The sequence below is a fragment of the Trichechus manatus genome, unplaced genomic scaffold, assembly GCF_000243295.1.
Source record: "Trichechus manatus latirostris isolate Lorelei unplaced genomic scaffold, TriManLat1.0 scaffold00090, whole genome shotgun sequence".
Classification (NCBI taxonomy): domain Eukaryota; kingdom Metazoa; phylum Chordata; class Mammalia; order Sirenia; family Trichechidae; genus Trichechus; species Trichechus manatus.
The window spans coordinates 1,571,742-1,597,572 of NW_004444026.1; the positions used below are offsets into that span (position 1 = coordinate 1,571,742).

Consider the following 25,831-nt stretch of genomic DNA (forward strand, 5'->3'; position numbering starts at 1 on the left):
AGAAGGCTAGCTAGCACCCATTATGCTATTTTAGGCCGTGGTTTATGTGTGTTTTTATGTGGCCGGCTTACCAAAGACCAGGGTCTGTCTGGGCCTCAGTTTTACAGATTAATAAATTAAATTTTATTCGTTCATCTAAGGATGAGCCTGTATTTGGGAATAAATGCATAATCATCAAATTCTCCCAGTGCTGACGGGTAATTCTTGCAGTGGGAGATGGATGCCCAACAGAATAGCCCCTCAGGTCACTGTCCAGGTTTAAATTTTGGTGGATAAGTTTGCCCCCAAAATAAAATTAAGGCTCTTGCTCAGCAAATATCTTCTGAGTCTTTCCTGTGCACAAGGCATGGTGCAGACACTCTGATGGATACAGAGATAAATTACAGATAGATCATGCCCTCAAGAAACTCCCATGCAAATAAATATGGTGCAGATGAGAATGTACTACAAGAAAGATGCAGAAAACCTACCAAGGGAAGTGCAGGGAAGGAAGAGATTCTTCCAGCAGGAGATGTGCGGGGTGGGAAGAGAATCAGAACCAAAGAAGGAGGTAGCATTCCAGCTGCGTCTTGAAGGAAGAGTGAAGATTGTACCCAAGGGGGTGGGAGATGATCATTTCAAAGAGAGGAAGTAGATGAGCAAAGACAGAGACATTTTTTGTTTTGTTTTGTTAGCTACCGTGGAGTCAGCCCCAACTCATGGCAACCCCATGCAAAACAGAATGTAACACTGCCCGCTCCTGGGTGAAAACAAGTAATTCATTAGGTGCAGTGGAGGGGGGATGCTAGAAAGATAAGGAGGTACTCGAGTATTTTAGGGGTGGATGGGGGCTTTTGAATACCTTATGCTCACAGAACAAATGGAGCAGGGAGATTTTAATGGAAGTGTCAGTCAAGCAAGGAAAGTTTGATGAATTCACCTTTTCCAGGGTATGAAGCTTTCTGTGTACATAATCAGTTCTGGCCACTTGAAATTGCATCTTCCAGGAAATGTAGCAGACCCCCTGACAGTGCCTTAGTCTCCCCGGCTTAGGCTCCTTATTCTTTATCAGTCATTATAAGCTTCTGCCATACTTGATGATGGACCTCTTACAGCTCATTAGGTTGTAGCTTACGTTGCATTAGTTGCTCTGTACCTCAGTGTCTTCCTGACAGTGTTCTCGAGAGCACCCTGGCTTCTGTGCTGAGAGTCAAAGGACCCTCCTGTCTTATCAGCAACGCAGAGATGAATGGCTCCTGAGGGTGGGTTACTTTCCCAGATGGCTGATCTCCCCCACATTTGGCAGGACTTAATTTGTTTCCATATCAGAGGGTAATGTTTTTGACTTTGCCTCTATCCTCAGTAGTGTGATTAGGAAGATAGGTTCTAGAGTCCTATAGAACCAGCTTCAAATCCTGGCTCCATCACTTACCAGCTGTGTCAACCAGGGCACACTATTTAATCTAAGCCTCAGTTTCCCAGAGTGGAAAGTGAGGATAAAGATCACACTTACCCCCTCGTCTGTCGTGAGGATTAACCCACAAGATGTCTACAGCAGCTAGACCAGTACCGGGCATGTTAATGATGCCATTATTACCATGGGCCTCTGAGGCAATATCATGGGCAATATCACAACCTTCCAGGCAGTGAGAGGAGCCGCAATCTATATTCTTGGTAGGCAAGGAGGTCCGGATCAATTGCCGGCAAGTCAATCCTTTTGTTTCTGAGGCGACTGTTGTGGTTTCCTTCCTGCCCTGCCCTCCTTCCTGCACCTGACTGAGCTGTGCAGTCAGGCAGCAGGTGGTGAGCCAAAAGAAGCTCCCCAATGCTCCACCTGACTTTCCAGGTTGTAATTTCTTCACTGGGGTCCTACCCTGGGGCCAGCAGGGACCAGTGGAATCCAGGCTCTTAGCCACCTGAGGCACCAAGAGGCAAGATTCCCAGATCCATTGTGACTGATGGCGCAAGGTATGCTGGCAACTCGGTTTTCTAAGCTTCCAGAGAGAATGGGAGCAGTGATGTGCTGGAGAAGCTTCTGCTTAGCTTGTGTGAGTCTAGTGTTAAATTTTCAGAGATGCTGCAAGCTGGACATCACACTGGTAGTTTGAACTCATTCGGGGTAGGAGTGTTCGCATGGCAGAAACCAGCAAGCATTACAAATTAAGGCTTTTTCCCCCCCGCAAAGAGCTGGTTGTTAAACATTTATCAGCATACCCCTGGGCAAGGCCTTTCCCACTTCCCCTCCCCTGTCTCAGTTGCTTTTAACTATTCCACTCATACTACGTACCCCACCTCTGACCTGCCCAGCTAACTCTCAGGCGGTCCTGGGATTAACTGACAAACACAGGTCGATGAGAAATGGCTTGAGATTCAGAGAGAGAATGCTCCCTGTGAGCTAATGTGAGACTCTAGCTCTCGTCCCTTTACTTGTCTGCACCCCTCCTCACAAGGGGTTTGGTCAGCAGGTACTTAGATACGAGAGCTCATCTCTGCCTGTCAGAGCTGAAAGATTCTGCAGCCACTTCTCTAAAGTGCAGGTGGGACAAATAAGAAAACCGAATAATTACTCACAGAGCCCTGGAATGTTGACCTCTAGGGGACCACGTAGGTCCCTGGGTGGCGCAAATGGTTTGCACATGACTACTAACCAAAAGGTTGGCTCTTCAAATCCACCCAGTGGCACCATGGAAGAAAGGCCTGGCAATCTATTTCTATAAGATTACAACCATTGAAACCCTATGGAGCACAGTTCTACTCTGACACACGTGGAGTCACCATTAAGTCCTAAAACTAAACCTGTTGCCATCGAATCGATTCCAGTTCACAGTGACCCTGAAGGACAGAGTAGAACTGCTCCATAGCGTTTCCAAGGAGCAGCTGGTGGATTCAAACTTTAAGAGCAAACTTAAGAGCAGCCGAGCTCTTAACCTCCATGCCACCAGGACTCCGGGGTCACCATTAGTCAGAATCAACTCCATGGCAATGGAGTTTTGGGCCACAGGGAATTTTGGACACAACCCCAAAGCACGTAACAAAAATCCCTATACAGGGGCCTCACAAGGAAGAGCTTGTGGAGCTGGTTGACATAAAAGCAAAACTATCCAGTGTCCAAAAGGCCCAGTGAAGCTCAGCAGAGCCCTCAGCTTTTCTGAGGCCAAGTCTACACGTTCCCTTTAGGAGCTGAAGGAAATCCAATGCAGCAGCCTTGAGGCTGAGAGAGGTGGAAAGCCTCCCAGCCAAGTGGACAGTTTCAATCTTGTTACATTAGGAGCTTCACTGGGCAGCAACATTTCCAACAATCCCGGGAGCCCCAACCCCTGAGAACAGCAACACAGGGCCACCAATGAGCATTGAACCTCCCTATGTGTCTCTTCTCCCGCCAGAGACTATCTCTCACTGCAGTGGTAGGTTTCTCCCTGAACTTCATCTGTAAGTGTATCTGGTTCATTCGCTCCTACAATATTTATGACTCACATCAATTTTTCATTCGTCCCATCTCTCAGCTTCTTAGGCAAGTGTGGAAACCTTTCCCTCTGAGTTCTCGTGCTCCTTGGGGTGAGATGGAGCTTGAAGTAAAGCATCAGATAACTCCAGCAAGAAATTCCTCCTGCCATTCTCCTGCTCAGAGATGCCGGCTCTGCAGCATCCACTGCCAGCTCTTTGACCTCACTTTCTCAGCTGGTCTTAATCTGGTTGTGCCTTAAATATCCAACTTGACCCCCAACAACTGCTCCTCCAGTTGGGCCATCTTCTCACTGAATTTTGCAAACACAAAGCTTCTCCTGCCTTCCTGCTGGGCTCCTGTTACTTCTGCCACCTGCAGGACTCTCCTTCCCGTGGTGCATCTGGAGCTGCCTCTTCCTCCCCGTCTGGACCAGATTTCACATCTTCCGTGAAGCCACATTTTCCCCGATCTAACCCCCACGCCTTCTCTCTCCTTGCTCCCTATCTCACTTCAGCCAGTAACGCATGGTTTAGGGTTTAGCTGTCCTGTGATTGATCTCCCCAGCAGAACTGTAAGCTCCCTAAGGACAGAGCCTGCCTCTTACTACTCCTGCGTTCCCCACAATGCTTAGCGTAGCATTAGCTATATAACCAGTCGCTATCGAGTTGATTCCAATTGATGGTGACCCCACGTGTGTCAGAGTAGAACTGTGATCCATAGGGTTTTCAATGGCTGATTTTTTTAACATAGAACACCAGACTTTTCCTTGGCAGCACCTCTGGGTGGACTCAAACTTCCAACCTTTCAATTAGCAGCCCAGGGTGTTAACCGTTTGCACCACCAAAGGACTCCTTTAGGTGTGTAATAGATGCTCAATATTTAACTGGCTTGGTTGAAATCATTAGGGACTTTTGTTTGTAATAATTGGGTCTTTTTTATCTGGTCTAATCACAAATGTAATGATGATAATTTTTGCAGAGACTTTCTCATCTCTGAGTAGTACATTAATACATTAATTGTATTAATAATAATAATCACTCCAATGTATTGTGCACTTACTCTGTGCTCAAAAAAAAAGTAAAGCATTTCACTAGCATTATCTTATTTAATCTTCACAATTACCCTGTGAGGTAAGTACTATTATAATCTCCATTTATACCTGAGGAAGTTGGGACAGAGAGGATGAGACTTTTCCAAGGACACACAGCTAATATGGGATAGAGCGAACATTCAAATGCTGTAGTTGAGTCCAAGCACTTGCTCTTAAACATCACTTCTTCTTGCTGTTGCTAGCATCCCTGCACCCATTCTACAGAAGGGCTGTCTGAAGTGCAATGAATAGCAATAGCCACCAAATGCCAGTGCAAGCCCGTCCAGTCAAAGAGGGGAAGCTCCAGCTAAGTATATGAAGTGAACATAAGCATTTATATCTGCTCCCTCCTGAAACAGCAGTAATGTGGTAGTAAAGGAATAAATACACGAAGACAATGAGAAGAGAAGAAGCTAGAAAAGAAGCAAGATATTAACAAAGTTCCAAAAGGCAGGCAGTGGATGGAAAAGGGGTGTATCACTATGCTGAACAAAAGAAACTGAGCAGCTTCGTTCCCTTGAAGGATCCTGGAAGTCCCGGAATAGAGGTACTGAGTTCTAGGGAAGATGGGGCAAAGGAAGAGACTATCTGAAGCTTTTATGCAGAGTAATCAGGCTCTCAAACCCCTCCCCGTGCCCTTCACAGCCAAGGAATGGCCTCCCTTGCCCCTGCAGGATAGACTTCTGGAAAGGGCACTCAAGGCACATTGGCAGGCCTGGGTGACTGCCAGGTTGAAAAAGGGAGCTGAATGATGCCTATCTACTGAAACTTCAGCCCTCTTCACTCCCCACCACCACAGTACACTACATGGCTTAGCAGAGAACAATATCCGCACAGCCTTAAAAATGTCCCAACCAACTATTATATTATCCAAAATGGGTGGTATAACCATATTGAAAAGATAGAAGGAGAAGTGTATGGGTGGAGGTGGGAGGAGTAAGAAAGCTAAATCCTCTACCAGGTTTATCACCACCTCTGGGCCCTTGCACTGGCCGTTCTCTCTTCCTGGAACAGTCTTCCCCTAGACCGGACATAGCTCACTCCTTAATTTCATTCAAGTCTCTGCTTAAATGCCACTTCTTTTGTCCAACATACCTAAAACAATGCTTTCCAACCCATAGCACTGTTATCATCCTACTCTGCTTTGTTTTACTTCTTAACCTTTCCTAATATTATATTATGACTTTATTCCCCCAAAAGCTAGAATAGTGCTTGCCTCATAGTAAAAAAAAAAAAAAAAAAAACCCTTGCCATCGAGTCGACTTCGACTCATAGCGAACCTATCAGATAGAGTAGAGCTGCCCCATAGGGTTTCCAAGGAGCACCTGGTGGATTCAAACTGCCAACCTTTTGGTTAACAACAGTAGTTCTTAACCACTGCACTACCAGGGTTTCCACCATGTTAGGAAATCAATAGTCAATGTCTGTCATCACTTCAGATTTCTCCAGAAGCAGATCCTGAGACAAGGATTAGTGCAAAAAAGCTCATTTAAGAGATATAGGAAATACTACAGAGGAACCCAGTGGGACAATGAGACAGAGAAGGGTAGGCCACCAGGAAAGGTGCATTATCAACCCGAATGCACTGGGGTGACTAGATCTTGATCCTGTGAAGAAACTCTGGGGTATGGTGTAGCACTTAGGGCTCCGAGTTACACCATCAGAGGAGTGAGGGAGTGAGAGAATTTATACCCCAAGTCCCATCAGGCAGTTGAGGTCTGCTTCTCGAAGGAATTCCCCTGCCCTTCTGGCCTGCCCTGTTTACAGGAAGAGCAGTCTTTGAAGAAAGTCCTTAGGCAAAGAGATGCAGATACCGGCAACTGGAAATAGACCAGCTGCATAGTAGGGGTAAAGCCAGAGGATCATGGGTGGGGCTCTGACAAGTCAGCCACAATGCCTATAATTGATAATCCAAGGAATGGCACCACAAACTGGCTATGTAGAAATGGAGAGCTAAATACCACGAGACAGATAAAAAAAGAGGTAAGAGGAGTTGCATCTGGAGAGCAGAACAAAGGAGTGGGAAGGGAATTGCTATATTTTGTTATAGATTGTTCTATTTTTGTAAGTGTTATTTTACTTTTAAACTGTGTCCATGTCTTATTTTGGAAAAAAATATGTATAAATTTTAAATGAGTATGAATTTCACCAGGAAGCCATCCCACACTGATTTGATTATAATTTTTCATGGGAAAATGTCACAAAATGATTAACCAGCCCTGTGGAAAAAGGAGCTCAGTGAATGTTAATTGAAGAGAACTGAATCCAAACACACTGTAGTCAGTTGTATTCAATTCTGAAAACTTTTTGTTAAGCTCCTACTATGGGCGAGACAGGGGAGCCCTGGTGGCGCAACAGTTAAGCGCTCAGCTGCTAACTGAAAGTTTTTGCCGTTCAAGACCACCCAACGGCTCCATGGGAGAACAACCTGGCGATCTGCTCCTGTAAAGATTACAGCCTAGAAAACTATGGGAGAGTTCTACTCTGTCACCTGGGGTCGCTATGAGTCTAAATCGACTTGAAGGCACACGATAATGTGCCTCATGTTAGAAAGATGAAGAGGGTAAGTCCCAGCTCTGTTCTCAGAAGTTTGTGGTCTAGGGAGGAGGTGGCCTTAGGCTGAGGAGGTGTGTCCTTCTCCCTCCTTTGTCTCCTTCCTGCTGGTTGGAAAGTGAACCCTGTGGGCTAAACCGGAATAGCTATCCTGGACCATGAAACGGAAGCTGTACATTGAGAAATGTGGAGCAAGAGGCAGAAGTCCCTGGTTCCCCAGCTCATGAAGCAGCCAGGCGAGCCCAAGACTGCTGACCACTATGCGAGGTGGAAATAAACATCTACATTTTTTATGCCACTGTGATTTTGGATTTTCTGTCACTTGCTGCTGAAGCTAATTCTCAGACAGAATTACCACTGAAAAATATGTACTTCATAAAAAGTCCATAACAATATAATAGAGACAAGTCATGGTAGGGGCACAAAGGAATGAATGATTAACTTAACCTAAGAAGATCAGGGAAGGCATCTCCGAGAAAGTGATGGCAACTGTATTGAAGAGGGTGAGGAGTTTGCCAGGCAGCCAGGGTGCAGGGATGGCAGAGAGGGACACCATATACAGACACGGACGGCGGAATGAAAGACCAATTTCATGGAACCACCTGTAGTTCTGATGGATGAAGTATGAAGTGCAGCAGATGATGATGAGACTGAAGAGGGAGATAGAGGCCAAGTGATGAAAAACTTAGAATGCCATTCCTGGGTGTTGGCAACATATCACGTCACAAAGAGGAGACATCAACAAGTGTTCAGCTTGGAATAATGTTATCAGAGTAACATTTCTGAATGAGAAGAGGCAAAGAGACCAAGTAGCAGGCCACTGCAACGTTGCTTAGTTTGATGATGACGAGGCCCAAACAATTGTAGACGCATTGATGATGAGAAGAAAGGAACAATTTTAAGAGATTATTTAAGAGATAGAATTGATTGGTTGTGGAGTGTACGAGGAAGAGGAGTTCAGGATGACTCCACTTTTCTGGCTTAGATCATGAGCAGATAAATCATTACCGAGGGCAGGAAACACGGGGAGGAGCAGGTTTGGAGATGCATGTTGGAATGTTAATTATTAATTCTGCCCCAAAGTGATCCTTTTGAACTCTGAAAGCCTCATTTCTCCTTTACCAGAGGGCTCCCTATTAGGCTACCAACAAGCGCCACTGGAGGGAGACCAGAAGTCTGGAAGAGGGAGAAGGCATGTGCCCTTGTTTACTTGCCTTACTATCAGGGTCACCCAGGAACAGTTCTTCACCCTAGCAGCAGCAGTAGATTCCAACTTTTTTCCACCTCTTAGAACCAGCCCAATTGTATACCTTCAGAAACAGCGGCACCAGCCGCTCATTCATTTCTCCTCCTCAGAGACCTGAGTCCTAGCTCTGTGGTTTCTATTCCAGACTCCTGAGTTTTCCACACTGATGAGCTGTGCTCTCCCTTCATGGTCTGAGGCCAGCTCTGTGGGACCCTCCTCAAAGATTCTGGGTTCTAGTCGCCCCAACCTCTTCCCTTGTTCTCCTGCCTTAGTGGGGTAGCTGATTCCTATAGTCACCTTAACGTTCTCTCTTTGCTGTTTCAGTCCTCTAATGCCTCTTTGGAAACACTGGTGGTGTAGTGGTTAAGAGCTACAGCTGCTAACCAAAACATCAGCAGTTTGAATCCACCAGGTGCTCCTGGGCAGTTCTGTTCTGTCCTATAGGGTTGCTATGAGTTGGAATCAACTCGACGGCAATGTGCTTTGTTTTTTTTTCAATGCCTCTGTGGAGCCCTGGTGGTGCAGTGGTTAAGAACTTTGCTGCTAACCAAAAGTTCGGTGGTTTGAATCTACCAGCCGCACCTTGGAAGCCCTATGGAGCAGTTCTACTCTGTCCTATAGGGTGGCTATGAGTTAGAATTAACTCGACGGCAACGGGTGGAATTCCAGCCATGGTGTCTAGTAAACCCTCCCTCTCTGGATACTGCCACTGCAATCATAACTGATTACCATAGTACAAATATGAGACCCCCCCAGGCACATCTTGAAGGAAGGCAACAACTCAATGATGACTCCAAACTTCGAAAGGGGCATTGAAAGATTATCTCACACATCACTGCCCTGTCAGGCAAGTAAGGCTGGATTACTAGAATAATCTCTTACTAGTCTTCATGGCTCTACTCCCTCTCCCTTCCAATCCATTTGCCACTTCCCATTTAAAACCTTTGGCATACAAAGACCTGATCCTTACCCACCTCTCCAGCAGCATCTCCTACAGATACCCTCTAGTTCTCTACATTCCAGCCTCATAGAATGACTTGCCATACTCTGAATGTGGCCTGCTGTCCTGTGAGTGTGCTGATCTTTCTCTATATGAAACACTCATTTTCATCATTCTTTGGTCAACTTTTACTCAACCTTTCAAACGAAACCAAGCATTACCTCCCCTAGTAATCATCATAATAGAGTCTATCATTAACTGAGCCCCTCTTTTACACTAGGCACTTTGCAAACATTTTAATACTGGCAACAGTCTTACATGACAGATATTGGGCCAAGACAAAATGAAACTTTATCCCCTCAACAACCACTCAGGAGAAATCTAGCATGTAAAACACAGGCCCCAGCATCAGAATCATTTGGGTTCTTCTTAAAATGCAGATACCTGGGACCCACACAAACCTACACTAATTAATTTTGGCATAGGCCTGTTATTATTTGTCAATGTAGGAAGTTTAGAAATGTAACTCAGGGCAAGAAAGGAAGTGGATGTTCTCAACATTATACAGCTGGCATTATTCATTCACCAGAAATAAAATCAAAGCTACAATATTAGTAGGCTAAATATGAGTCCCTGTAATGATTAAGGTTGTGTGCCAACTTGCTGGTCCATGATTCTCAGTGGTTTGGCAGTTATAATGTAGTCTGACATGTATGTAATGATGTAATTATCCTCCACTTTGTGATCCTCCATAAGTAATATAATGTAATCACCTCCATGATGTGATCTGATGTCATCAGCCAATCAATTGTAAGGGGAGTTTCCTCAGGGGTGTGGCCTGCACCTAATATATGTGGATGCTCTGGTAAAGCTCATTCTTGCTCTGAATCATGCATCTAGCTCATCATCATCTGACGTCTGGTTCTTGGGACTTGAACCAGTGGCCTGCCATCTTGCCTGCCAATCTTGGGATTTGTCAGCCTCTGCAGCCTGTGAGAGAGCGGTCTGACATCTGACCTGCAGATCTTGGGTTTCGTAGCCCCTGCAGCTACATGAGTCAGGAGAAGCCTCTAGCCTGACTTCTGACCCATGGACTTGGGACTTGCCAGCTTCTACAACCATGTGAGCCATTTCCTTGAGATAAATATCTCTCCCCCTCCCCCACGGGTTTTGCTTCTCGAGAACCTAGCCTAAGACAGTCCCCAAACTTGTATGTAAGAAATACCCATTTTCTCTAGTCTGTTCAAATCAGATTTAAGTCCTCATCCCACCAGGATGGGAAGAAAGTCATTCTCTATTTGATCGCAGGCATGTTCAAGTCCATCCCACCGCATTCCATGCATCACTTCAGAAAGCTCAAGTTCACAAGGTGCTCAGGAAACAGTGCCCGGGCCACTAATTCCAAGCTGGTGATGGTCACTGCTGGCATCCACATGGTCTATGGTTGCAGTGGACCTTGGTGATTGGAGGTCTGCCCCTTCCATGCTATTCTTGGGGCCTTGGAATCTTTGCTGAGGCTGAGAACCGCCTGAACCTCTGAGATTCTATAGAGAAGGGTGACAGATTCCAGGATAAAAGAAGAGGAGGAAGAGATTAAAGGAAAAGGATTTTGGAAAGAGAAGAAGTAGAGGAATTCAAATTAAACAAAGAACTCCTACAAACCAAGAGGAAAATATAGCAAACAACCATGAGAAAAAATGAGCAAAACACTTAAACCAATACTTTATGGAAGAAGAAACACAAATAGCCAATAAAGATATGAAAAAATACTCAATATATTAGTAAGCATGGCAATGCAAATTAAGCCACTGTGAGGTATTGATGCATAGCCACCAGACTGGCCAAAATATAAAAATCTGATTATATCAAGTGTTGATGAGAAGGCAGAGTGATGAAAATTCATTCGTTACTCCAGGTAGGGGTAAAAATTGTTACAATCCCTTTGGGAAGCAATTTGGCTTTATATAGGAAATCTGATGATACAAATATCCTATGACTGAACAATTCCACTCCCAAGTGTACTATTATAGAGCAGTGGCCCTCAACGTGTGGTCCACAGGCTCCTGAGGGTCTCCAAGACATGTTGAGGGAGTGTGCAAGGTCAAAACTATTTTATAATAATTCCCATTGCCATGGAGTTGATTCTAACTGATAGCGACCCTACTGGACAAAGTAGAACTGCCCCATAGGATTTCTAAGAAGCAGCTAGTGGAGTCTAACTGTCAACCTTTGGATTAGCAGCCAAGCTCTTAACCACTGCGCCACCAGGGCTCCTTTATGATAACACACTGTGGTAATTTGTCTTTTTCATTGTGTTCACATTTGCACTGCGTAGTTTTTGCCATCACACGTTCACAGTAAAAAAACAAAAAAGTTGCAAGAATCACTTAAGAATGTCCTTGAAGCAGTAAAAGGTATCAATTTTATTAGATCTCAGCCCTTGATAAACTTTTAAATTTTTTTTCTATATGATAAAATGGGAAATATGCTTGAAGCACTCCAGCTGCCTACTGAGGTGTGAAACTTGTCTTAAGGAAAAGCACCTGTGTGATTGTTTGAGTTGCGAGCTGAACTAACCATTTTTTCCATGGAACACCATTTTTATTTGAAAACAATACTGACAGACAAAATGTGGTTATTCAGACTTGAATATTTGGAAGACGTTTTCTCAAAAATGAGTAAAGTGAGCCTTTCACTTTAGGAAAAACACCTGACATTATTTGTTGCCAAAGATAAAATTCAAGCTTTCAAGCAAAATTTGAAATTTTGAGAAAGTTGTATCTACCATCATGAGCTTGACAACTTTCTAATATTTAATCACTTTTCTGATGAGAGCAATGGTGGTATTAATTAAATGTGATGTTTATTATGTATTATACACATTTTGATATTTTATACCATATTTTTATGTAAATAACTCATGCCTTCTATGTTTGTTTGCCAACCGCACTCTCTGCCCATGAGGTACTTTCATAAGTGCCACTATGCCAATTTTTTTTTTACATATTGCTGGAAAAAAAAAAAAAAGCATAATGTGCTTACAAAAATACCTCCCAGGGGAAGGTCACGGTTGGCAAACAAACGTAGAAGGCATGTGTCTTTTGCATAAAAATACAGTAATATTTGTAATATCTGCATAACTCAGTGAACTGCAGTTCCAAATCATTCCAAATGAGCAATGATGATATGAGAGAACTATGCATGAGAAAAAGATCCACTCAAAGTACGAGATAAACCAATGAATTTTAATGTAATGGGGTACAAAAAAGTCATTGATATGGTTTCAGATTCAACATTGCAACTAACCTTTAAGAAACTATTGCTTATCAAGTTTTGTAGTATCAATGAAGAATATCCACAATTATCTGAAAAGGCTATTAAAATACTACTACCTTTTCCAACTACATATCTGAGTAAGGCCAGATTTTCTTTATATATAGGTATATAGGTAGATAGCTGTCATCAATTTGACTCCAACTCATGGCAACCTCATATACAACAGAACAAAATGTTGCTTGGTCCTGTATCATCCACATGATTGCCAGCATGTTCGAGTCCATCATTGCAGCTATTGTGCCAATCCATCTCACTGAGGGTCTCCCTCACCCTTGCTGGTCCTCTACCCCACCAAACATTTTGCCCTCCTCTAGCAAATGATTTTTCCTGATGACATGTCCAAAGCAAGTGAGCCGGACACTGTTTTGTTGTGATCCCTAAGATTTTCATTGGCTAACTTTTGGAGGTAGATAGCCAGGTCTTTCTTCCTAGCCTGTCTTATTCTGGAAGCCCTGTCGAAATCTGTCTATCATAGGAGTAATCTGGTAGAGTCAGAAGTCGTCTAACTTCAGGGGGAGGGATGAGAATCACCATCAACACAAAGCTGACTCCTGTGAGGTAGACGTCAGACATACCTCTACTCTCTGACTTTTTTACCAACTGTGACACCGGTTGTCCTCCCCATGGCGCTCTCTACTTCTCTGCTAGGTTCTATAATTCATTGCGGTGGCCACACAGAACTCTCAGGCTATACTCATGATTCTGTGCTTTATTAGGGAAGTAACATGCTAAAACTTGGGGTCAGGATCAAATCGGAGGTAAAGGGATACGACTCAGGATACAGTTCATCAATCAAGACAACTTCCAAACAGGACAGCTCTAAGCTTCTTCTCAGCTTTGCCTGCAGGCAGGCAGTGCTTCGTGCACCTTTGCCACCCGGCCCCGCTCGGCCTGGTCTCTGCCCTGCTCGGACAAGTGTTACAACTCTTTAGCTCCATCAACAAGTGCCCAGAGGCACCCCACTACACCAGCAAGCCTCCTGCTTGAAGGTGTTCAGCTCTCTTGTTCTGTGGGCTGGCGAGCCCACCGCAATCACCTTGCTCCATGAGCCAGGAAGCCCACTGTAGCCGTCTTGAGCCAGTCTCCTGGTCCCTGCTGTCTTGTACCACTGCCATTCATGCCGCGCCATCTCTCACCATCTCTCTCCATCTTCAGTGTTACAGCTCTCTCTCTCTCCTGGGTCTAGGAAGGTCTCAGTGCAGGGACCACAGGTCCAAAGAATGTGCTCTGCTCCAGGTTCTTCTTCTTAATGGTAGTGAGCTTCCTCCTCCAATCTCTCTGGAATTAGCCCTTATAAGCCTAGCAGGATGGCAAAACTGACCAATTCCCTTGGTAAGCCACAGTCATTTAATTTGCATATTAATTGACCAATCACTGCAAGGGTACTACGCACCTTATTAGCATAGCAACCTGTCCAATCCCTTTGCAAGATTGTGGCCTAGAAAATCATCTTGGTAGTACTACAAACCAAGGGCCAGAAAGGACATATGTAAAGAGAAATCCATTGCACTGCAATAGGTGACCCTGCTGGTATTTGCCATACTGGTGGCACAGCTTTTAGCATCATAGCAACACAAAAGCCACCACAGTATGACCAACTGACAGGTGAGTAGTGGTTTCTTCATATACTTCAACCAAAATAACAATTCACAATACACTTACTCCTCACTTACTATCTCATTATCCAATATTTCACATTTACGACAATAGTAAAAAATCTACTGTCCAACTATTTTGAACATTAATGACTTATGTCTGGCAGTAACAAAGGCTGAGATGTGAGGCAAGAGTAAGGCTGGCTGTGATGGTTACGGTTATGTGTCAGCTTGGCTGGGCCATGATTCTCAGTGGTTTGGAGGTTATGTAATGATGTAATTTGGTGGTTATGTAATGATATAATTTGGCAGTTATGAAATGATGTAATTTTGCAGTTATGTAATGATGTAGTCATCCTCCATTTTGTGATCTAATGTGATCATCCTACATTTTCACGTAATGCTGATTTTCACATAATGACCTGGTATTAGGAACTTAACCACGTCAATAAGCAAGAAGTGAATGTAGATTGAATGTGGAAGTAGATGTGAGGATTCAGCTGTCTTCTATTAATGCGATTTTTTAAAAATGTAAAACAGAAAGGATTAGCTTCCAAGCCTCGTGGTACTGCCTGCTAGAGGGGGCTCCCAAGCCAAGAAAGGAAAGAGAAAACAAACAAACAAATCAGAGCAAACAAACAGAAAAGCCCCGGGGGTCCCACCAGCATGGTGGCACAGGCCGGGAAGTGGTTTCACAGTCGAGGGGTGTTTTGCAGATTTTCAGGAAGAAGCAAAGATGGTGCACACAGCCAGACTGAGTGGTGAAAACAGTTTGTGCTCTACTGCCAACCCAAACGTTGGCGGTTCAAACCCACCCAGCAACTCCATGGAAGAAAAAAGATCTGGCGATCTGCTTCCGGGATGCGGCCTGCCTCCAGTATATAATTGGCTGTTCCAGCGAGGCTCTTTCTCTGGATCCTGTATCTGGCTTGTCTGACCTCCGGTTCTTGGGACTTAAGCTAGCCACTTACCTGCCGATCTTGGGATTCATCAGCCTCCACAGCCTGTGAGCCAGTGGCCTGCCATATGACCTACCGATCTTGGGTTCATCAGCCCCTGCAGCTATGTCAGAAGAAGCCTCCAGCCTGATGCCTGACCCATGGACTTGGAACTTGCCAGCCTCTACAACTGCATGAGCCGTTTCCTTGATATAAATCTTTCTCTCTCTCTCTCTTCTCTCTTGCTCTCTCTATCTATATGCTTCACTGGTTTTGCTTCTCTAGAGAACCTAGCCCAAGGCAATCTTTTAATCCAAGCTGGTGAGATACCTACCCACATTGCAAATTAGAAAGCCTCAGCAGGAGCTAGCACAAAATGCTTCAAAAAAAATATTTAATGAATAAAGGAAGTTCAGCTCTCTCTCCCACCTGTACGACTCTGGATTACCTGATTGGCTTCTCTGTGCCTGTTTCTTCCTCTGTAAAGTAAGTGTGAACCTGATGTTCTTTGACTATATGAGAAGCAAAAATTACTGTGCCAGTGAAACATTCAGCACGTAATGTAAACAACAGTTAGTAACAATAAACATGGTCACTAAAAAAAAAAAACCTCAATTGCTAAGACACTTCCAAAGTAATCTCTAGTTTCTTTGGGTATATCTAAATAGCCTCCATTAAATCTTTATTTTAGTTAAAGAAAAAAAATGTAAAACAATGCCACTTGTCACTAATTTTTCTTGTTTTGGAAAATAGTTATTTTTTGTAAAAATGTTATTTAGATCAACGTGTAATGGGTTGATTACTGTTATTTTAATTAATATTTTAAAATTTTCTCAATTTTTAATTCCTAGTACAATAAATATTAATAGAGATCATCCATATAATCAATCTCTCTTTAGAGTCCTCAATAATTTTTAAGAGTGAAAGATGTCCTGAAGCCAATCAGTGAAAGAACCTTTATTGTAGAGAAATGTTTGCACATAAACAGCAGGAGAAATACACAAAAATGTTTATAGCAGTAGGTGCTAAAAAACTGCCAGTAAAAGCAAAAAACTGAAAACTATTCATTCAGCATTAGAATGATAAATAAAATGTAATACAGTCATACAATGAAATACTATATTCCAGTATGATGAAAATTGTTTAAAACACATGCGACAACAGAGACTAATGTAGCTAATATAATGTTAAGGGCTGGGGAAGAAAGTAGAGGAAGAATACATTCAATATAATTACATTTATATACTATTTTAAAATATGTATTCAAAACTAAGAACAAAAACAACTCATATCTAAACAATTTATTTACTGTGACACAGACTACCAAGCTAAGCAAGGGAATGATAAACACAGAATTCAGCATAGAGGTTACCTCTGAGGGCAAAGAAACAGGAATGGGCTGGGGAATGGTGCACTGGGAGCTTCAAAGATAATGCTTGATTTTATCCATTGGGAGTAGGTACATGAGTGTTTGTTGTATTTTTATTCTTCATACTCCTCACATTTTGTAAATATGCTTTTGCTTCTCTCCAATTTTTATCAAGACAATAAAAATTATATAGGAAAATAAAGTTCCTGAAAAGCTACATCAACTTTGAAAATGAAGAGTAACATGGAAGAATTTGCCCTACAAGATACACTATAAAACCATGGTAATAAAAACAGTATGGCACTGGTGCAAGGACAAACACAGTCCAATGGAAGAGAAGAAAGAGCTTCGATCAAGCCCTGTGTACATATGGGAATTATATATCCCACCAAATTAAAGGGGAATATACCATTAATATCTGGTGTTGGGGAAATTGGTTCACTAGATTAAGAAAACTAGAACTGGATCCTTACCTAATCCTACATCTCAAGGTGGACTACAGGCAGAGTAAAGATCTAAATGTGAAAGATAAAAGTATAATGTAAATAGATGTTGTTGTTATTAGGTGCTGTCGAGTTGGTTCCAATTCATAGCGACCCTATCATACAACAGAATGAAATACTGCCGAGTCCTGCACTATCCTTACAATCATTGCTATGTTTGAGCCTGCTGTTGCAACCACTGTGTCAATCCATCTTGTCAAGAGTCTTCCTCTTTTTCACTGATGCCCTACTTTACCAAGCATGATGTCCTCTCCAGAGACAGATCCCTCCTGACAATATGTCCAGAGTACACGAGACGAAGTCTCTCCCGCCTCGTTTCTAAGGACTATTCTGGCTGTACTTCTTCCAAGATAAATTTGTCCATTCTTCTGGCAGTCCATGATATATTCAATATTCTTCACCAACACCATAATCCAAAAGTATCAATTCTTCTTCAGTCTTCCTTATTCATAGTCAAGCTTTTGTATGCATATGAGGTGATTGAAAATACCATGGCTTGGGTCAGGTGCACCTTAGTCCTCAAAGTGACATCTTTGCTTTTTTAACACTTTGAAAAGGTCTTTTGCAGCAAATTTGTCCAACGCAATACGTTGTCTGATTTCTTAATGGGCGTTGATTGTGAATCCAAGTAAAATGAAATCCTTGACAATTTCAATCTTTTCTCCATTTATCATGATGTAGCTTACTGGTCCAGTTGTGAGGATTTTTCTTTTCTTTATGTTGAGGTGTAATAAATACTGAAGGCTGTAGTCTTTGATCTGCATCAGTGAGTGCTTCAAGTCCTTCTCGATTTCAGAAAGCAAGGCTGTGTCATCTGCTTATTGCAGGTTGTTAATGATTCTTCCACAAATTCTGATGCTGCCTCCTTCTTCACATAGTCCAGCTTTTCGGATTATTTGCCATGATAGTTAGTAATGTAAGAAAATATCTTTGTGACCTAGGACTAGACAAGAACTTCTGAAACAAAACCCCAAAAGCCTAAGTCAGAAGAAAAAAATAATAGGTTCAATCACATCAAAACTAATAATTTTTGTCCAACGACAACTAAGTGACAAGTGGCAGAATGGAACAAGATTATTTATAATGTCTAAACTGGGAAGAGACTACTACCTAGAATCTTCAAGGAGCTCCTGCAAATCAACAAGAAGTCAGAAACGCCAAAAGAAAAATGTTCAATAACTATGAACAGTCAATTCACAGAAGGAAATTGCACAAGTCCAACAAGTGCATGAAGAGGTGCTCAAATTCATTAGTAACTAGAGAAGTGCAAATTAAACAAGGCTCTGTCACTTAACACCTATCAGCTTGGCAAAATTAGAAAGCTGGATAATGCCAGTTGTTGGCAGGGATGTGGGGATATGGAAGACCTTGTGCAGTGCTGGCGGGAGGGTAGATGGGTATAGCCATTGTGGTGAGCATTCTGGAAGTACTTAGATTAAACATTCAGATCCTCTATGTTCTGGCAATTCTGTTCTTGTGTATACCTGTGTATATAGAGCGGAGAAATTTTCCCACAGGTCCCAAAGGGACCCATATGAGGCTGTTTATTGCAGCATTGGAACCCTGGCAGCAAAATAGTTAAAAGCTACTGCTGCTAACCAAAAGGTCGGCAGTGAGAATCCACCAGTCACTCCTTGGAAACCCAATGGGGCAGTTCTACCCTGTCCGGTAGGGTCGCTATGAGTCAGAATCGACTTGATGGCAATGTTTTGTTTTTTTTCAGCATTGAGTGTGGTGAGGAGAGAGGGAGGGGCAATCTAATTGTCCATTTCTGGGGGAAAGGGATAGAAGGAATGCAGTGAATGCACACTATGTAACACTCTGCAGTAGTCAGAGAATAGACTAGAAGTGTACACTCAGCATGAAAAGATGTTACAAACATATTGCTGAATTTAAAAAAGGAAGTAAATCAGGCCCACTGATGTACATTAGAAACATTTGCACTCTATACAATATATATTCAACAACACAAACCAAAATCAAAGAATACACATCAGGTACATTAGAAAGACCTCCTAACGGCGCCGGGTGCCTGTGGCTCTTAGCGCCTTGGGGCGCCTCTGTGGCGTGGGGCGCTCTCCCGCGGACTGAGACCTACCGTGGGTGCGCGGACCTGGCCTCCCTCGGACCTGGCATCCCTCGGACCCGGCCTCCCTCCAACCCGCCACTCTGCCTGGCCTACCTGGCCCGGGGCGACCGCGTGCCTGGAGTCAAGAGAAGCAGATCATACTGGCCCCAAGTTTGGTATTAATTGCTGGTTTCACTTCCTAGGCAAGAAAATGCAAGAGACATTTGTGAAATCAAGGGTTCCTCCTGAGATGAAATAGACAGATTACTTTGTGACTGGGAGTGGAAGCTCCACCTGACACGCTGTGGACTACTTACTACATTGTGAAAACATACAAATCCCTGAAGTGTAAAAGTGACCCCGTGTTAAGATAGAAGGGAAGAACACTGACGACTGGCTCTGTGTGGCCTTTGGCAACATGGTGATTCACTTGATGCTTCCAGAAACCAGAGAAATCTATGAATTAGAGAAATTATGGACCCTGCCTTCTTATGATGACCAGTTAGCTCAGATAGCACCTGAAACATTACCTGAAGACTTCCTTCTTGGAATGGAAGACAACACTTCATCCCTGACTCCAGTGGAGTTCAAGTGAGAATCAAATTACATGAACTGCTTTAGTCATTTTAGATTTGGATTTGGATTGAGTTGCTTCTCTACAAATATAGTTCCAAAGCCCCACCTAGTTGGTTAGGTAGTTGTTAAAACAAGCCTTGTCTACCTCCTGGGCACTCATGCTGCCGGACACCTGGAGACTGTAGCTAAGTGAGCTGATAACTCACACCAAGAATGAGTAGGTTCAAACCAAAACTTTTAACCTATCTCTATTCCTGGGGATTCCAGCAGGATTTCCAGGAGTGAGCACTGGCCCCTTTGCACCTCTTAAGCTCTGCTCAGGTTTTATTTAATCTTGCTTACATGCAAATCTTATTCTGTAGAGTGAATGGCCAAATTAAAACAAAAAAAAAAAACTACCACCAAAAAAAAATGAAAGATCTTCCAAGTGGAGGGAGGAGAAAGGAATGGGAATAAAATGGAATAAATAGCACAGCATAGCAACAATAAAGGGGCCTTGTAGGAATAAATGAGGTAAAGCTGCTGCAAAATGCAAAACAAATTAACTAAATCTTCTGCACCTAAAGTTAAAAAAATAAAATAAAGAAGAGGAAGTCAGGAAATCACACTGTGACTGGTTGGGGCACTCTGTGAATGTCAGATGAGAGTGTCACTCCTTGGTACAAGGAAGGAAGGCAGAAGAATTTTTCCAGGGAATATCACTTCTGATCCTCTTTCAATGCCCTACTTTTCGGTGAAGAGCTGTTTAAACTTTCATAGGGCCCAGTGCTCATTTAGCTTGGGGAAAGAGGAGAAAGATGGCATCCAGATCACATGGGAATAGTCACTGGCAACAAATTCATTATGGGCAGTGGGACACCTAGGAATATCTGCTCACAAGCGCCTTCCAGATAGGACAATTCTATTATCGCCCCTCTGTTCTTTCCTACCACTTCCCCTCCTTCTTCCCAGGATAGTCAGAGAAATGTCCTATCACACAGGTGTATTAGCATCTTCATTTTACATATGAGGAATCATGTTCAGTGTGGTTAAGTAACTTGAGTAGCTTGCCCTATATCACTCACTAGTGCTGGTATTTCAGCTCAAGTCATGAGTCCTTCCACAATAACCCTACTTCCAACATATTATAAGCTTCCTAAAACCCTTTCTCAAATCTGTTAGTTGCCCCTCCCTTGAGCCCTCACGACAGCCCATGAAAACTTCAAAAAGCTCTTACCGCTCTATATTGTAATTGTCTGTTCAGTTACATGTCTCTCCACCAAAGCCCAAGCTCCTTCCCCTCCCTGTGTGTTCATTGCATCATCTTATTCTGGCATGTATATGGTATAAGAACCAACAGCTGCCCAGTGGTCCACTTTTCCAGAAAAGGTTGTGATTCAAAGGGACAAGGGCCTCAATGTTCACGTTTCTATAACCGCCCTGCCTCTCTGGCCATAGCTTCTTGATCTCAGGGTAGAGACCTGGCCCAAGAGAGGCCAATCAGAATCACTCATGAGAATTTGCAACTTGAATGGAGAGGGACAGCAATGAGAGGCAAGGAAGAGGAGTCCACTCAATGACAGTGTCCTAGAGAGCAGATGCAAATCCTGCTGCTTGGCGTGTACAAAGCTGTTCATCCCTGCCTGTCCCAAGGCTTAATTATTCAACAATTCTTCCAATTTAATATCCTTCTGAATTTTTTAGGATAAAGCCCAAGCTGTTAAAACAAAGAGCCCCAAAACTCAATGGTTCAAACAAAGTAGAAGTTTATTTCTTGTAAAATAAGGGTCCATTGGGACAGTGATGCTCCACACAGTCATTTAAAGGCCCTACCTGTGAGGAGCTCTGCCATCTTCCACACGTGAATTCCAAGGTCACTCCCACTGAAGCTATTCAAGGAGTGAACCAGCAAGGTCTCAAAGGCCAGGGCTAGAAATGGCACATAAAACTACTCATGCTCAATTGGCAAGAACTTGGACATAGAGTCACACATAGCTGGAAGGGTCGGGCTGGGCAGCTATATCTCTGCTTCAATTCTGTTATTATCAAAGAAGGAAAGAGTGACTTTGGTGGACACTAGCAGTCTCCAGCTATTAGAAGTTTCTAATAAATTTCCCCCCCTCCCAATAAGCTGGCCAGAGTCTCTTTGCATTGTTTACAATCAAAAGAAACTTAGTTGACATAATAGGGGTCTATAATACAGCACAAACAAATCTGTTTTGGAAGAAGTACAGCCAGAATGCTCCTTTGGACACATTTGGAGAAGAACTTGATGCTTGGTAAAGTAGAGGGTCAGCAAAATAGAGGAAGACCAATGAGATGGATTGATACAGTGGCTGCAACAATGAGTTCAAGCATAACAATGATTGTGAGGATGGTGCAGGACAGGGCACCTCACAACAACAACAACATTCCTGATAAGTGAAGAGTTTGTTGATGGATCCTTTTAGAATGCCTCTGTCCTTGAGGGCAGGTAATTCCGCACCTGGGGAAGAAGGTACGTGGAGATCAACGGAGACGAATCCTAATCCATCTAGGGCCAGAAAAGGACATAGATCTTTAGGGTCTCCTCCAATCAAGGCTTGGTACTCAGCGCTTGCAAGGGTCTCACCTATAAGGAAAGACCACGTATGGGGGCCCAGACTCAGGCAAACAGGTAGATGCCTGCCAGGTGAAAGGGGACTCAGTGCTAAGTCTTATCAAACTGGCCAAGTCCTGGGTACCAGTGGGCAAGATGAGGGACCAGGGGCATACCCAGAGGTCCCACTGCTTATACACTGACACCACAGGAATGACCAGGATTAGCTAAGATCTTGGTTTTTCGGGACCATATCCTCAGAAAACAGTCCAAACAGATTCTAGAGGTGGGACAGTGCCTAGGCACACATGAATGCCAGACATCCTACAGGCAAAGAGACCCCACTGCTTCCTTGCTGCTTTTAAAGTGGAGGCTTCACAGTCATTTGATGAGCTACAAAGCTGCTTCCATTTCCCAAATACGACTGAGCCCTCACAGGTCCAGAGTGAACAGAATACAAGCAGCCCGAGTGGATTCAGGAACAAATCCCCACTGGCCACACTCCCATGGGGACTGTGGCCCACTTGCCTCACTGGGGAGGGCCACCTCCACCTGACACCCCACACCCCACACCCCAAGCTCATCCCCCATCAGCTACCTCTTTGAAGAAGCACAAATTGGCTCTTGTCTCTAACAAAGGGAGGTATTCATGGTGGGGGAGGGTCTTTACGTTACATGCAAGAAAATGAGAAAGGAAAGGTCCATGTGGCCATGTGGCCAAAGGAAAGTGACCCTGTATGAAAGTGAGGGGGCGTTTGAAGATGCTTCATCATTTATCGACAGTTTTCACAACACATTTGATTCTCAAAACAACCCTGTGAAATAAGCAAGGCAGGTCTGTTGATTCCATTGTACACATATAAATAAGAAAACGAGGCCCAGGTTGATCTCTCAATTTCAAGTCTGGTGGCCTTACCTCTAGAAATCAGAATTGTTCTCAAGTGTGTGCCAGGGCTTCTGGCCTCCCTTCCTGTGGGCTATCTGATGAAGCCTCAGAACATTTAAAACGACCTGATGAGGGAGGTGCTATTACCACTCTCATTGGACAGATGAGAAAATAGGCTCAAAAATACGGGGAGGAACATTGCCCGCCCATTGTGATAGAAAATTTGAACTTCATAGCATCATAAAATCTTAAGGCTGGATGGTTTCAAGAGGTGACCTAATTCTTTCACCTGCCTCAAGCTGGAAACTAAACCATCGCAGGGATTCAAGGAGATGATTTCATCACCTCCTTTGGCTGCTCCCACAAGGCCCCTAGTAAATTCTACATCTGAATTGCAGGAACCTTTCTTTTGGATGCAGACACAGCTATTAAACCGTGGAAAATCCTCCTAAAATTAATCTATGACAAGAGACTCCAGATGGGCCTGAACCACATTGTCGCCAGTCACCCTCAACAATTTAGGGACATAGCGTGCAGTTTACATTTGGAAGAATTCTGTAACTCCAGCACAGATTAATAACTTTTCTAAATGGAATGCTCTCTCCTGGCTGCCAGCGATCTTACTAGCGGGCCCTGCTCAGGCTTCAGCCACGGCAGGCTCACCAAATTCCGATGTATTTCCTGGGTTTCAGGCACAGATCCAAGAGTTCTCAAAGGATTGTGACCAAACATCACAGTGGCAATCCACTCAATTTCACTTAAAAGCAATCCGAGGGCTAGTGTCTCAAAACCAGGCAATCCCTTAAGACCTGTCCCGTTGCCATCTAGGTGATTCTGACTCATAGCAACCCTATAGGACAGAGTAGAACTGCCCCATAGGGTTTCCAAGGAGCGCCTGGTGGGTTCTATAACTGCCGCCCTTTTGGTTAGCAGCCAAACTCTTAACCACTACGCCACCAGAGTTTCCAATCCCTTAAGAGGCCCCCTTTCAAATAATTCCCCTATCCCAGTGGATACTAACCTGCATTGGACCCTTGTGCAACATCCAAACCAGGAAAGCACTTTCTATCTTGGTCAAAAAAAGAAAACCTGTTGCTGTCAAGGTGATGCCGACTCGTGGTAACCTCATGCGTTACAGAGTAGAACTGAGCACCGTAAGGTTTTCTTGGCTGTGATCTTTACCGGATGGATTGACACAGTGGCTGCAACAATGGGCTCAAGCATAACAATGATTGTGAATATGGCACAGGACCGGACAGTGTTTCATTCTGTCGTATATAGGATCGCTATGAGTCGGAACTGACTTGACAGCACCTAACAACAACAACAACAATGTTTATGGAAGCAGATCTCCAGGCCTTTCTTCTGCAGCCCCACTGGCTAGGTTTGAATTGCCCACCTTTCAATTAGCGGTCAAAGGCAAACCGTTTTGGCAACCCAGTGACCTCTATCTTGAACAGGGAATCAGACATCCCCTGAAAATAATAATACCTGCCCAAGAAGCTATGTGTTTATTTGGTCCTGACAGTCATTAGTTCCATTTGCCAAGGTTTTCAGTTAGACTCTGTCACACACTCTCCCCTTCTCTATACCACCCCCCATCCTGAAACAGCTTTGGTTTGTTTTCTGTTGATGAATGAGATCAGAGGTTGATCTTTGTGGGCTTTCTCACCCTGTCTGCCTCCTTTCTCTACCCTGCCTTCTGCCTGCTTGCTGGGATCCTCCTCACTCATATGAGCTGTAAAATCTAATTGTTCTTTGTCAAATGTCTATATTGGTTTTCCATATGACTTGTTAATAGTGCTCTGAAGAATTTCAGTGGCAAAAAAAAACCCTAATTTTTAAAATGCTATTAGCAGGGATGTAACACTGTCAACACCTGCTGGTAATAACACTCCAACTGCCTTTTGCATTTTAAGTTTTGCTATTTCTGACTGACACAGAAAAGATGCCATTTAGGCGGGAAGTCAAGCATAGCTCTTTGTGCCAAACTCATTCTCTGTCCCCTGAAAGGCCCGTGGTGATGACAGTAAACGTGTAGAGAAGATTCTGGCAGCTGGGTAATTTGCTGGCGAAACTTTGCCGAAGAATTGAATACAATAGAGAAGGAATGTTTGGGTCTTGCCAGTGTTAAAAATTCAGCAGAACTTGTAGACTGGAGCTTCATGTTTATGTAGATGTCACATTAGATAGATTTACAGACATGATACCTATTTCCTGAAAATCAACCCAGCAACCCATTCTTAATGATGCCAAATCCACAAGTCCCGCTTGCCACTTTCCTTAAGATTTCTCTTAAAATCTACCATTAATGAAAAAAAAAAAAAGCTTAGTGTTAAGGACAGTATTGGCCTTCAACTTGGTTTAATACGGCGTCTGGGTTTTCTTCCCCTCTCATCCATTGATAATCTATGGGAATGTAGGCAAGCTGCTTGACCAAATTTCAGTTACTCTTTTTAAAAGAGTTGGGGCAGAACAAAGCAGAGGCTTGCAGGGCTGAGAGGCAAGAACCCTGAAGTATTCAGCTTCTGAGCTCTTTAAATATTTTGTAAAATATCAAACCTTGTAGACGCTCGGGGACCTTGCAATTTAATGGAAATCTATAAATGCTTTTTCAAGAGAAGAATACTTTTGCTTCGTGAGTAATTACTTTGAGAGTAATGATTGACAACTTTAGAACCAATATATTGGGTTTTATCCAGGTGGGTGACCAGTGGATATCTTTTGCTTATACTGTGCTGGAAACAGAT

At 43.5% G+C, this 25,831-nt stretch overlaps 1 pseudogene; it reads left to right on the forward strand.

Moving 5' to 3' along the window:
* The window catches only part of LOC111821567 (mitochondrial assembly of ribosomal large subunit protein 1 pseudogene), a 72,707-nt pseudogene extending 53,050 nt beyond the window's left edge, over positions 1-19,657 (forward strand).
* The last annotated feature ends 6,174 nt before the right edge of the window (positions 19,658-25,831 follow it).